Below are 12,860 nucleotides of genomic sequence, written 5' to 3' on the forward strand. Positions count from 1 at the left end.
CACACATCATGATCATCAAAAGATGTGCATGCAGCTTATTTCTAAGTTCTAAGCCAAATACTGACTTTATTATAGACATTCACCTTGACGCCTTAATAAGATTTTGGCATTTGAGCATGTTCTATTAGGCAGCCACATTTATCTCTGGCAACTTGCCTTGGATCTCCAGACGTTTTCTTCCATCCTATGAAATATCATTTGGCTGTTGGTGTCTTGTGCATTTATTGGCTACTCAAGTGTCATCTCTGCTCCATGCCAATGATTCAAAAATGACCTCTTTTGAGCATGTTGTTGCCCAGCTGGTACTGTTTTGGTCTAGTGCTTAGACGAGGCTTTGGTTCAAATGTTCATGAATGGATATTTCTTGGTATTAGAATGTCATAGTATCTGCTTAAAAAAATATTTAACCCAAAAAAATAACAATTCTGTCATTGTTTATTCAGTTATGATTCAATCCTGTATGATTATATGACCTGTTAAAGTGCTATAATGATGTGCTGCTGTTACTTACTTTTATTTGTTTTTTGTCATTTTTGGAGCTTGTTATGATTATAGACACAAGGATGTAAAAAGCAGATTTTTGTGTGTGTGTATGTGTGTTTGTGTGTCCGTGACAACCTCTCAGTTAGCAACCAAGTTTTTTTTTGTTGTTGTTGTTTTTTTAAATCACAAGTTGGTATTACGGATGTATTTTATGTGATAGAATAAAATGTGAAAATATCTTGAGCTTGATTAAAAGTACTGAAACCATAGACTGTATTTCAGGCATTTAACCAATAAATAATAATATTTTAAAAAATGTATTGACTTTGGGACGATGGAACTGGAAGTGCTAAAATGCTAACTCCTTTCAATGTTTGGCACACAATAATACTTCATCCCATTACACTTTCAAACCATAACCTTCTCATGACCCTTTGTCAAAAGAATAGCAAAGAACCAGGTCATGACACCACATGAGGGCAGCGTTTCTCACAACAATGTAGGAGACACATAAACAAGAAACAACACATGGGCTTTGTTTGGAATGCAAAATATTGTTTACTGCATGCTATACTACATTGTATACAGTCGTGACGTATTGTCAAGTATGGTGACCCATACTCGAAATTGGTGCTCTGCGTTTAACCCATCCAAGTGCACACACACAGCAGTGAGTAGTGAACAAATGCACACACACACACACCGTGAACACACACCCGGAGCAGTGGGCAGCCATGCTGCGGCGCCCGGGGAGCAATTGGGGGTTCGGTGCCTTGCTCAAGGGCACCTCAGTCGTGGTATTGAGGGTGGAGAGAGCGCTGGACATTCCCTCCCCCCACCTACAATTCCTGCCGGCCAGAGACTCGAACCCGCAACCTTTCGATTAGGAGTCCGACTCTCTAACCATTAGGCCACGACTTCCCCCGTACTGTATACTGCCTACTATTTTATAAATAAAACATGCAACAATAAACACTTAAGATAGTAACTCGCTGTACTCATGAAACCTTATTATGTTGCATGTGTAAAATATGCAATATGTTGCATTTGTATAACATTTGCACATTTATTTGTATAAAATTTTAATAATTTTGGTAACATTTGGTATAAAATTGGTATATTTCTTAACTTATGGTATCCAATAAAACTCATCATACTAGAAATGGGAGAAAATGTGCAGAAAATATAATATATTCAAATAATAGTATGATTACTACTACTTTTTTTTTTGATATAGTCATGCAGTCAGTACATAAACACAGACATGATACTGCCACTCCACAGCAGCAGCAGCAGGGAGTGCAATCATGAATCAGGGTCAGAAAGAAATAGAGAAACAGATTAAGCTACAATTGTACCTTCTACAGTAGAACGAGAGAGGAAGAGTGGATAGGGACTTCCTGATCCTGACAATACTAGGCTAGATACATTTCAGGGGAAATTGAGAACTAAGCTTAAGTTTGCTCATTTGTCAGAAAAAGCCTCTTGAAGCATCTATAGCATGGCGAGTCAGACCAGATTTTCAGTCTATGTATACATATATAGACTCTTATATGAGACACTAATGTTTAACAGAAGTAATGGAAAAAGGGAAAGTCGATCCTAAATACAGTGGAAAGGAATTACTAAACTTTGTGAATCGCTAGCAAAAGACCTAAGTTTTAAAGATATTAAAAGAAAAGGTGATGCTGTTAAAATATGGGTTATGATGACTATAGTATATCGTGATATTAAATGAAATTTCACCGTAATGTGACTGAAGAAAGTTTTAGATCTTAACTCTGGCATTTTGTGCTCACAATGCTAAATAAAAAGTTTCTTTAATGAGTTGTGGCTGTCCGATCGTTTGTTCAATCACACTGACTGACTGATTAAGGGACTGATTTGATGTGACATTGTCACCATCTTGATCCGACAGCTCAGTGTTGCCTCTCTGTCGACTACTCTTCTCCTTTCCCACAAGTTGGAGCGAGAGATTCGGGTTAAACAGGACACCAGGGAATTTCTGGCAGACACCACGAGATGATTTGACGAACAGAAGTATTGGAGCACTTTGTGTCACTTCAGGCTGTTTTTGAGCACCATATGCCGAAAACCAAAACCACCCAGAGTGCACAAACTTTGGGAGCCTGATTTCCCCCTACCTCCGAGTCACAACTATCAGAACAGTTTGATCGGATCCATGCCATCCGTAGCATCCATAATTATTTAATGCTCCTGGACTCTAACCAGCCTAAGCCATGCCATCATCTGACAAGTGAGAAATGGAGAGAGAGACAGAACACAAAGACAACAGAGGGAGAGAGAGAGAGAGAGAGAGAGAGAGAGAGATGCCTCTGGTTAGGAGGAAACCCCATTTCCAATGTCACTGTCTGTATAAGATGTCAGCCTGTGCACCTGAACCAGTCCGCCCGTCAAAGTTCCTGTCAGAGTGTCTGAATGTCAGAGTTGAGAGCAGATGGAGAGGTTACAATGGCTCCTTCAGACTTTAGGCTGATGGAACACGGTTTCAGGGTAAGAACCATCAACTCAACTTTTGTAAGAGGGTACAGGGCTGGGCAGGTATTAGAAGTCTGGCTTAATTAAGTTGAAGGGCCGAATACGACTGTGAATAAGACTTCAGCTTTAATAAACAGCAGATTCTCCAATAAGTGAATGTAGAAAGCTATTGTAAAAACTAAATAAAAATTTGGGGGGTTTTTTGTTTAGAGGTGAAAACCCAATCCAGTGGACCTTTTTCACATTTCCGGGTTTCTCAGCAGCGGAAGTCGTAGTTGGGTTAACTTCAAGAGCAGTGAATGGGAGAGTACCACAAATATATTTTTTGCACTCACATTTGCTGAAATAACAAAAAAAAAAAAAACACTGTACGATAGTGTTTTCACGACATTCAAAAAAAGGAAAGAAATTGAGAGAGATTGATTTTAGCAATCAGAAGAGAGAACAATTTCAAATTTCCATCCCTCCCATAGACGCTGCATTAGAAACACCCTCGCATTAGCGTTAACTGTTTTTTGTAATTTGATGCAAAGGTGATATAATACAACGTATAGTGTTATAAATGTACATACATTTTAAAATGAGGATTTACGATGCTGATGACTGTTAAACGTATCATCACAGACTTGTGAAAAGGGTCCATGTTCCACGTTGTGCTTATTTCACTAGATTCTAATCATTTTAATCATGCCCATTTCTTGACATCCTATTTATGTCTATTAAAGAATTCATCGAAATATGATCCTGATAGAGGCACCACTGCACATTTTGGATGTCTCCTCTCCGCTCTTAAAAATAAAGGTGCTTCACGATGCCACAGAAGAACTTTTTTTTTTTTGTCTAAATGGTTCCATAAAGAATCTTTAACATCTTAAGAACCTTTCTGTTTCACAAAAGGTTCTTTGTGGTGATAAAAGGTTCTTTAGATCATAAAAAGGTAAGGAAGAGATGGCTCTTTAAAGAACCTTTGACTGAATGGTTCTTTTTGGAACCAAAAATGATTCTTCTATATTGCATCACTGTGAAGAACCTTTTATGCACCTTTATTTGTAAGAGTGTGACACCAATTTCAGGTCTTGGAGTTTCTATTAATGAGCTGATGACCTGAATCAGGTGTGTTTGATTCAGGAGACATGCAAAACGTGCAGTATTGGCGTGGAACCACTGGGTTAGAAGAATGGCTTTTTATGTCCAAAGAAAACCACGCATGAGAGCGAGCTCGCGCGCAAGTCAATCATCCTTCGCCTTTTGTGAGCGTCAGAAATTCCTCTGGTCAGTGAGCAAGCATCCGTCAGGCTTCCCCTTCAGTGTAGCATCCCTCAGACAAGGTCGTGCACTTTCGCCTTTCACCATGATAAACAACCAAAAAAGTCGCGTGGGTGAGCCGCGGAAGCAGTCATCGTCTCCCAGCCTCCCCACGAGGACGGAGACAGCTTGAAATCGCAGTCATTTATTGTTGACAGATAGTAGGATGGCCGGGTCGCACGTGTTCGCCGTAACTGGTGACTTCAGGCGCGCGATTGAAAACGACACCGCAAGCGCGCGAGATTATTTCGCCAGGTAAATAGGGGCACGAGACGAGCTCGCTGAGTTTATGAACATAGCGACAGACTGCAAGCGAATATCAACAACCCTCGCAATAAAACAGCATTTGTTACCGAGCAGCATGTTAAAATCGGACGATTTGAGTCGCGCTCCGAGGTCTCGTGAAGTCTTCAGTGAAGACGAGACAGAGGCGGAGGCGAGTCCGTTAACGGAGGACTTGGGCAGCGATTAAGACTCTGGGACCGGGCATCCTTCTCCTTTAAATAATCATCACAGACTCGCAGAGCGGTAAGAGTCACATTTGTGTTTTACTAACAAGATATTTTGTGTGCACGTGCATGAACTGGAGCGCGTACCATATTTTGGCGAGGTTGTCAATAAATTAGATGCTTAATACTTAATTTAATACAATTACATGTGCTTTTGTGTAAAAAGCAGCACATTATGTGGTCACAACTGTGAGACGTTATCGAGTGCAATTAATGACACTTTTAACCACGGGTTTGGTTCAGCGTTTTTTGCTGACAGAAACAAAATGTCTTTATAGACTTCACATTTTCTGCTTGCATTGCTTTTGTTTGATTTTAACCAGGCAAAGCTGACATTGAGGATTTGGGTTTTAGTAAAGGTTTTGAAACTGGAGAAATTGGACGTGTTTCCTTTTCTTCACTTTTTGTAGCATTCATGATTTGTGTTGATCACTAACCTTAATGTAGTTCAATTCTTCTACTAAATAAGAAAATATATATATATTTTTCTCCTTTTTGGGTTTTTTTTTTTTTTTAATATATATAAAGGATAAAAAAAGCTGAAAAAAAAGTTGTGATTGAAAGCAGAAGGTACTTGTTAAAGTCACCTTCAAAAAAGCCAAGATCTCCAGGAAAGTCCCTCCCTCAGTTTATACACTGGGATCAGATAATGTCCATAAAAGCATCTTTGTTTTAGAGAGGATTGCTCTTGCAATTGGGATTGCCAGTTAAATGTATTTTGTTTTGCTTTCATACTGTTAGTGTCCAGCTATTTTTATTCAGTGTTTGGTCTAAGTCTGTCTGTTTAATGTCTGCTAAGCGGACACCATGTTTTCCAGTTAAATGTATGCTTGTACTGTATCTGTTTGGCTCACTGCTCCACAGCAACAAGCCTTGCAGGTATTTGTCACAGTTATGCACCAAAACATCTGATTAAAGCAATTAGCTGATATTGGAGCATAAAGTGTTTCATTAGCAGAGGTGAGGTGGTGGTGTGTAGAGGCACAGAGTGCGTTTTCTAGCATTTGTGTAATATTTTTTGTACTGTAATAAAAATAAAAATGGATTTAGGGCAATTTTAAAAATTCTTATCAGACTGTAATATGTCAGGCACTCAAGCAAACTACAACCCAATCAGTCATCTTAAAACCATCAAAAACATTCCAGGTGTTTTGACCTGATGTCTTTAAGCTGGAGAGTGATACTGAAATAGTTCAATGTAAGCTGTAGATACTTTTTAATTTTTAAATCATGCATTCACTCCAAGGATGCCTGTGCGTTCGTTCTGCCGCCTTTCTCTCTTCTTTTGCGAAGTTGCTATGTAGATGCCTTATATGTCTGGATTTGTCAGATGCATCCTGTTTAAAATTACAATGAACGGTTGCTTTAAATAATCTTGAAAACTGGTCGTTGTTTTGCCCAGTGATGGATTTATAGCTCTGATGGGCTTGCAAACTTTAATAACGCCATGTTAAAGGTGTCTGTGCGTTTTGAAAAAAGAAAAATCAAATCATAAACTGTAATGTATTAAAGTATTTGGTTGATTGTTTTACTTCTGGTGCTTAAATGTCAGATTTTTTTTATTTATATGAAAATGTATGTAAATTTATCGTTGCAAATGTTTAAAATATATCTCAAATAAAATCTATTTAATTTAAATATAATATTTTTATGTCATTAGCTATTATTTTTTTCCATGCCTTAATTTTATTTTCAGATATCTTTTGTTATATAGATTTTGTTTTATCCTTTTATCCAACCCAATGAAAACATTAAAATTGCAAGTTTAATTGCAGGTTTAAAACTGATGATATAAACAAAGAATGCAATAAACAAAGTATTTGAATATTTATTATTGTGTGAAAAATGTGAAGAGAACTTTTTTTTTTTTTTTTTTTTTTAAGAAACACCAGTTTATGAAATTTATTTTGGATTCTCGTTAATATAGTAATTAAGATTATCATTTAAAGGATAATCTATAAATCATAAACTAGTATGGATTTAAATAATTATAATTATGTTATATAGGATATATGTGATATGCATGTAGACACGATGGCATGTCAAGAACCCTCTTTCATGCACGCACCATCCTATTTTCTGTTCTTCGTTTTCTGTTAGACCTCTTTCATCTCAAGTCTTAGGCATATCAGTGTGTGATACAACAGTGTTTCTATGTGACTTATTATTACATACACACAGTAGACATTGGACTTAATGGCAGAAAGAAAATGGTAAAGAAAGGAATGGAAATTGTGCTTCACATGGGTGAAAGAGCGATGAGGAGCACATTCTGTCTGGCATGCAATTACACACACGCTCATGCACTCAAGTCCAGGAGCCTGATCTGAGGAACCTGGCCTGTGTACAGCTTTCTAATGTGAACATACGCACACACACAAAGAGACAAAACAGACTGCTTCGTTCCGGCTGGTCAAGGCCAGTTTTGACCACCCAGATCGAAGCAGCATCAGATAAGTGGGGAGGCTCCGAAGCCTCTCAGTAAGTCTGTTACAAAGTCTGTCAATCTGTTATCCATATGGAGATTCAAATGAATGGTGGCAAACATTGACCGATAGATTTTTAACATTTGGCAACCACAGTCTACGCAAAACCTCACACATACACGCACACTATAAACACTATAGTTTTTGTGTGTGTACTCGTGTTTTCTACAAAGGAGTGCTGTCCTTAACATCATGATGATTCATAATGAGTGTGTGTGTGTGTGTGTGGTTATAGATCCTCAGTGACATTCCCAGTGGGAAGGAGTCTTATGTGATCCTTTTCTTCCACACAGCTCCGTGCTGAAGTGAACCTTTGCCATCTATCCAAACACACACAGACACACACGTGAGTGTGCGTTCTCAGCTTCTGTGGCTGAGTGAGTAAATCTGCAGTCAGTATTAATGCTTTGTGACAGCAAGGGATGACTGCAAAGACGGGACACACGGAGACAACAGAGGCCACATCTCACACACACACACACACACACACACACACACACACACACACAAACAAGCCATCCTGATTTACAGCATTCCCTCCCATGGCCTGCCCAACATCATCTTTTTCAAAACTTTCTCTTTCTCATGCACAAGTCTCTGTGGTGACACACAACCTGTGTCAAAGACAAGTACATGGGCTCTGTTGACCCAGCCAGGTCTTGGTCCTGTCAGAGACAGACAGAGGAAAACAGAAACGCTAAGGACATCTATTAGGTTGAAGACTCTGGGCTCCATTTCTTCCTCTTTTGCCTGGGAGTGTAGAGAGGTGTAGATCTCATGCCCAATTGGAGGCACAACAAACAGGACGTTTTGCAGTTAAAGCACCAATTTGATGTATCCCAAAGTGTTTCCCCAGAATCTAAAGCCCTGACTTTCTTTTGTTAGTTTTACACCTGAATTGAATGTGATGGTGAACACTGGCCCATGACACCGTGCGATGAGGGCTCAACAAATAGGATGGCTGCTGGCCCAGAGCTATAATCTGCCCTTTTAGGCAAATGCGATCTAGCTATTATCATTTACTTGCATTTTGGTGCCTTGCAAATTAGCAAATTCTGCCTCTCAGTATTTTTTGTTTTTAATCATTTTATGTTTTAATCATATTTTTAATATAATACAAAAATGTTTAGTAAATATTATAATGTTAATATAAGAGTAATGAACTTGCAAGTGTGAAATTATAAATGCTAATCTAAAGTTTTACATATAAATTGATAAATTTGTATATTTCTTTGTTGAGGCCAGTGGAAAAATGACATGGCAAATATAAATCTGAATTGCTGGTCCTACTGTGTCAGTAGAAAAAAAAAAAGACTGTAAATAAACAAACGTCGTCTTTGCAGGCTGCAAGAGCAAAAAAAAAAAAAAAAAAAAAAAAGCCAAAATGACCAATGATGTTCAATTCATTAATAAAAAAAATCTGAATCGGACAAAAAAAAAAAAAGTCTCAGACAGTCATGAATTTGAATCAGATCATTAACAGATTACTTATTGAATCTCTCTGTTATTAAATTAACGTCTGGCTGAGTGGATGTTTATGACAAAAAAAATGATCAAAAACAAAACGCGTCTAAAAGAAAAGTATTTTTGTTTAGTATTTCACTGGGGCTGTCTCTTCTAGCTCAACACTTTCATTTTACAGCAAGAGTAAATCAAGAACAAAGTACAAGAAGGGAGTCAGAAAACCAAGCTGCTCTTGCACTTTTTCATTTCCGTGTGATCTGTTTCTCCTTTCTGTTCACCTCTAACTCTCCCTCAGTGATCCTGCCATGAGCGCAGTGACAGACCCCTTGGTTACATCATCAACACAAAACATGAGTCCTCCAACACAGGTCAGAAAGTATTAGACTGAATGTGTGTGTGTGTGAGTGAGAGAGAGATGTCCTTGTTTCCTGTCTTTTCCCCAAGTCATGTTCAGAGGGGGTATCGTTCATCCATGGCTGGGTTTCCATGGCCACAAGGACCGAACCAATCAGAGCGCAGGGCCACCATGTGCTCCAGACGAGGAAAAAGCCCGCCGGCGACACATATGCTAGCGTGCTAACGCTAACCCAGCATCTTTGCGTCTGCTCCGCGGCTCTTCCTCCCTGGTCTTCTCTTTCATTTTTGTCCCCTCTGTCCTTGAACCTTAAATCTCTCTTTAGTTTTAAATAGCTTGATGTATTTATAATGTCTCCCCTTATGTTGTCACTTCTTGGTTTCTTGGCAAGACAAGAATGAGGAAAAAGGAAAGATGGACAGAAGTAGAGGAAACAGGACAAAGTGCCCCTCAGACAAACAACCTTTAAATCAGTCTTTAAAAATAGAAAATGAGGTGAGACGTATTCCGTGGAGTTTCTCCTACCTACAAACGTTGTTGATTTATATTGAGTGTTTACGCTGTAAGAGTGTGTAAGTTAAAGAGGAAAGAGAGAAAAAGAAAACATTTTCCAGAGGATTTATTGCAACATAGAGGGCAATTCCTAGGTTTTTTTTCTTCAGGCCAACAACTGAATTTTCCTAGGGTTTAATGCGCTCTAAACTGTAATGGAATTGCATTGTTTGCCTTTGGGAATGATTGTGTCCGTGGAAATGGAATTCCATTGTTCGAGTCTAATCTCAGTTTTTATTCAGACATGGTTTTTATTTACTGTGGGATCATCTGCAGGTATATGGCATTGTGAGTCGCCAGTGGAGCTCGCTCTCTCAAACACGCTCACAGACACACATTCTCGCACACGCCTTGATCAAAGGCTTAAAGCTCAGATTTGGGAGAAATCCCCTCTTTGACAAGTCATCGTTTCCATGGAGACTACAATATTTCTCCTTTACTCATATTAAGCTGTTTCTCACTTCATGGTACTGTTATGTTCCTCCTTTTTCTCTTCATCCTTTCACTGCAAAAATTTTCTTACTCTGTATTTTTGTCTTGTTTTCCAGCACAAATGTTTAAATGAAGTATCTTTATCTTAAATGAAGATACGTTCACTTGAGATATGAAATAACTTTAGAAAGTCTTTTTTTGTAAAAAAAAAAAAAAAATTAAGTGACTTCATGCTTAAGAAAAAATGAGCCATAGCAGGTGCAGTACAAAAAAAAAAGTTTATTTTTATCACCTCACTGGCAGATATTGTTTCTTATTTTAAGAATAAAAACTATTTTGCTTCTCAAGTAAATGTACACCAAAAATATTTTGGATATTCTTTGAAACAACTTTTTTGAAATAGAATATTGTGAGTGAATAAATTCATATTTTGATACATTTGCAAGTGTGGGTAGTGTGTGGGATTTATTCTTTTTTGTTTTGAGGTTGGACCAGATCTTTGGTCGTTTGGTCGCTCTACTGTTTACATCTGTGTGAAGGATGTTTTAGGGCCAAGATGTGTATATATTAGTGTTGACGTGCAATGGCAAATATTTCCAACAATGTGTTTGGAATATCAGGTTTTTGGCCACATTTATGCACAAGGTCCAGTGGAGAATTGTTTTGGGGGTTTTTTGTAAGTCTGCAGGGCAAAATATATTGTCAAACATAGTGCAGTCTTGCTGAATTTGCCTTCAAAGCAAAGCCGTGGTTGTGGACCCTCTCTAAACCTTTACTCCACCGTGAACTGGTGAACACAAGCCTGTTTAAAGCCTCAGTGCCACCTCCTGCTTAGCACGTAATGTAATCGCTGCTCAGAAACAGAGATTTTATACTCAGAGGTGCATTTGAGATGCATGTTGTTTTAAGTGTAAATTAAATCTGTTTCGGCTGACCACTTGTGGTCTGATCAACTGAGACTGATGTTAATACCAGGTGTAGAAAGACTGGAATGAAGAAATGAATAGGCAGGCCAAATAACAAAAGCATGTGTGACAAGTAGAAGCGAGAGAGTCCATGAGTGAGTAAAAGAAGCAAGATAATGAGGTGAGCTGAGGTAATATTCACAGTTCCCCTGAGTTAATTCACTCCCTGTGTGTGTTGATTATGTGTGTGTATATACAGCATTGTTTCCTGCATCGCTATTCAGCGGCAGTGCTACTCCACGACAAAGGAAAAAAGATATTACCCAGTTTGTGTGTTTGCAGTCTAAGTTGAATGTGATGAGATTTTAAGAGTATAGCTCAAGAAAAAAATACAAAGTCAATAAGAAACACATCTTTACTGGCTGCATGCAAAAATACTGTGCGCAAAAACAGAGTCTGATTTATAAACAAATGATTCTTTTCAGCCATTTCTTTTACTGAATCACTCCAAAAAGACCTAGAAGTTATTGCATTGAATCAGTCGGATGAATTACTCATTTAATTTGTTTTAGCTCAGTGCATGTCCTTACTGTCACTTTTAATCAATTTAATGCATCCGTGCTGAAGAAACAATTTGCTGACCCCAAATTTCTTAACAGTAGCGAATGACCATTGTGTGGTTAAAGATACATATTCACAAAATCATTCAAATTAAGCTTTATCACACTGCTGTTCATGCATGTTTTTATGGACACATTTTAATATACATATTTATATAATAAATTGATGATGTAATAGCTTGTTGACTGACTACAGCAACATTTTTTGTTCTGTCTCATCAGCCCCGTTGGTCAAAAACTCATGGGGTGACAGAAATGGCTTCTCAGGTCAGTAACAATTTTACGGTGCAGTTCATAACCTTCCTCATTTACACTTGCAGACTAAAAGCTCAATTAGTTTTTACGGATCATTTAAACAATGTTTGCTTACGTCATTCTTTATGCATAATATAAAGGCATGATGTTGCAATCTGAAAAAATAATGATCTCATCCTTTTAATCCATGCAGTGGGCTCTGAACACACATACTTGGGCAGTATTGTAAGCAATTTATTCTAAATCTGTAATTAGGAGATGATGGATCATAAACATGTCAAATGCTTGCATTTATATCATTACAAGATGATTATCTTGTATTAATTATTATATTTACCATATTAATGCTTTCCAAATTGGAGCCAGCAGCTTGTGTAGCAGTGTGTGTATTTAAGTGCATTTGTGTAACTGGTAATGATGATCGCTTTGATTCTCATCAATTTAAGAGCTATCTAATAAAGACAAAAGCTCCAGAAATGACAGCAATAAGACTACCATAATCTCTGTAAGTGTTTGTTCTTGATCCTTCTCAGGAGTTTGTGTATATATACTGTATATATAAGAATTAAAATCCTACCCACAGTTAACCCATTTTTAAGTTGGAGGCACAATGACATTCACACATACTGTATATATTCATGAACGGTTCCTCCTAGTTGATAAGACTACAGTATATGTCTAAAGTGGCTGAATAATGATCAGAGAGGCAGAATGGAGGTCAGGGTGGAGCAGCAGATGATAATAGACATCTAGGCTGAGATAGGATGATGAAGATGAAGGACATGAGCAGGGTCTGAAATGAACGCATCCTAAGTGCCAAATGCAAGTAAAAATTGTCTTTGGTGAGGATGAACAACAGATTGACTTTTCACTTGACTAGTAACATTATAGTGAATTACAATAGTCAGATTTCCGAGTGTTTCTGATAATGCATATCATAATGATTTCTGAAGGATCATGTGACCCTGAAGACTGGAGTAATGATGCTGAATATT

The 12,860-nt window shown here is 37.9% G+C and overlaps 1 protein-coding gene across 1 annotated transcript in view; it reads left to right on the forward strand.

Annotated features, from left to right (window-relative positions):
- The first annotated feature begins 4,437 nt into the window (after positions 1–4,437).
- LOC306845746 (gap junction gamma-1 protein-like) overlaps positions 4,438–12,860 on the forward strand; it is a 33,744-nt gene continuing 25,321 nt past the window's right edge. The window contains exon 1 of the mRNA XM_079378719.1: positions 4,438–4,815. The gene's annotated coding sequence lies outside the window, so the exon portion shown is untranslated. The remainder of the gene's footprint in view (positions 4,816–12,860) is intronic.

This window comes from Barbus barbus (assembly GCF_936440315.1).
Source record: "Barbus barbus genome assembly, chromosome: 3".
Lineage (NCBI taxonomy): Eukaryota > Metazoa > Chordata > Actinopteri > Cypriniformes > Cyprinidae > Barbus > Barbus barbus.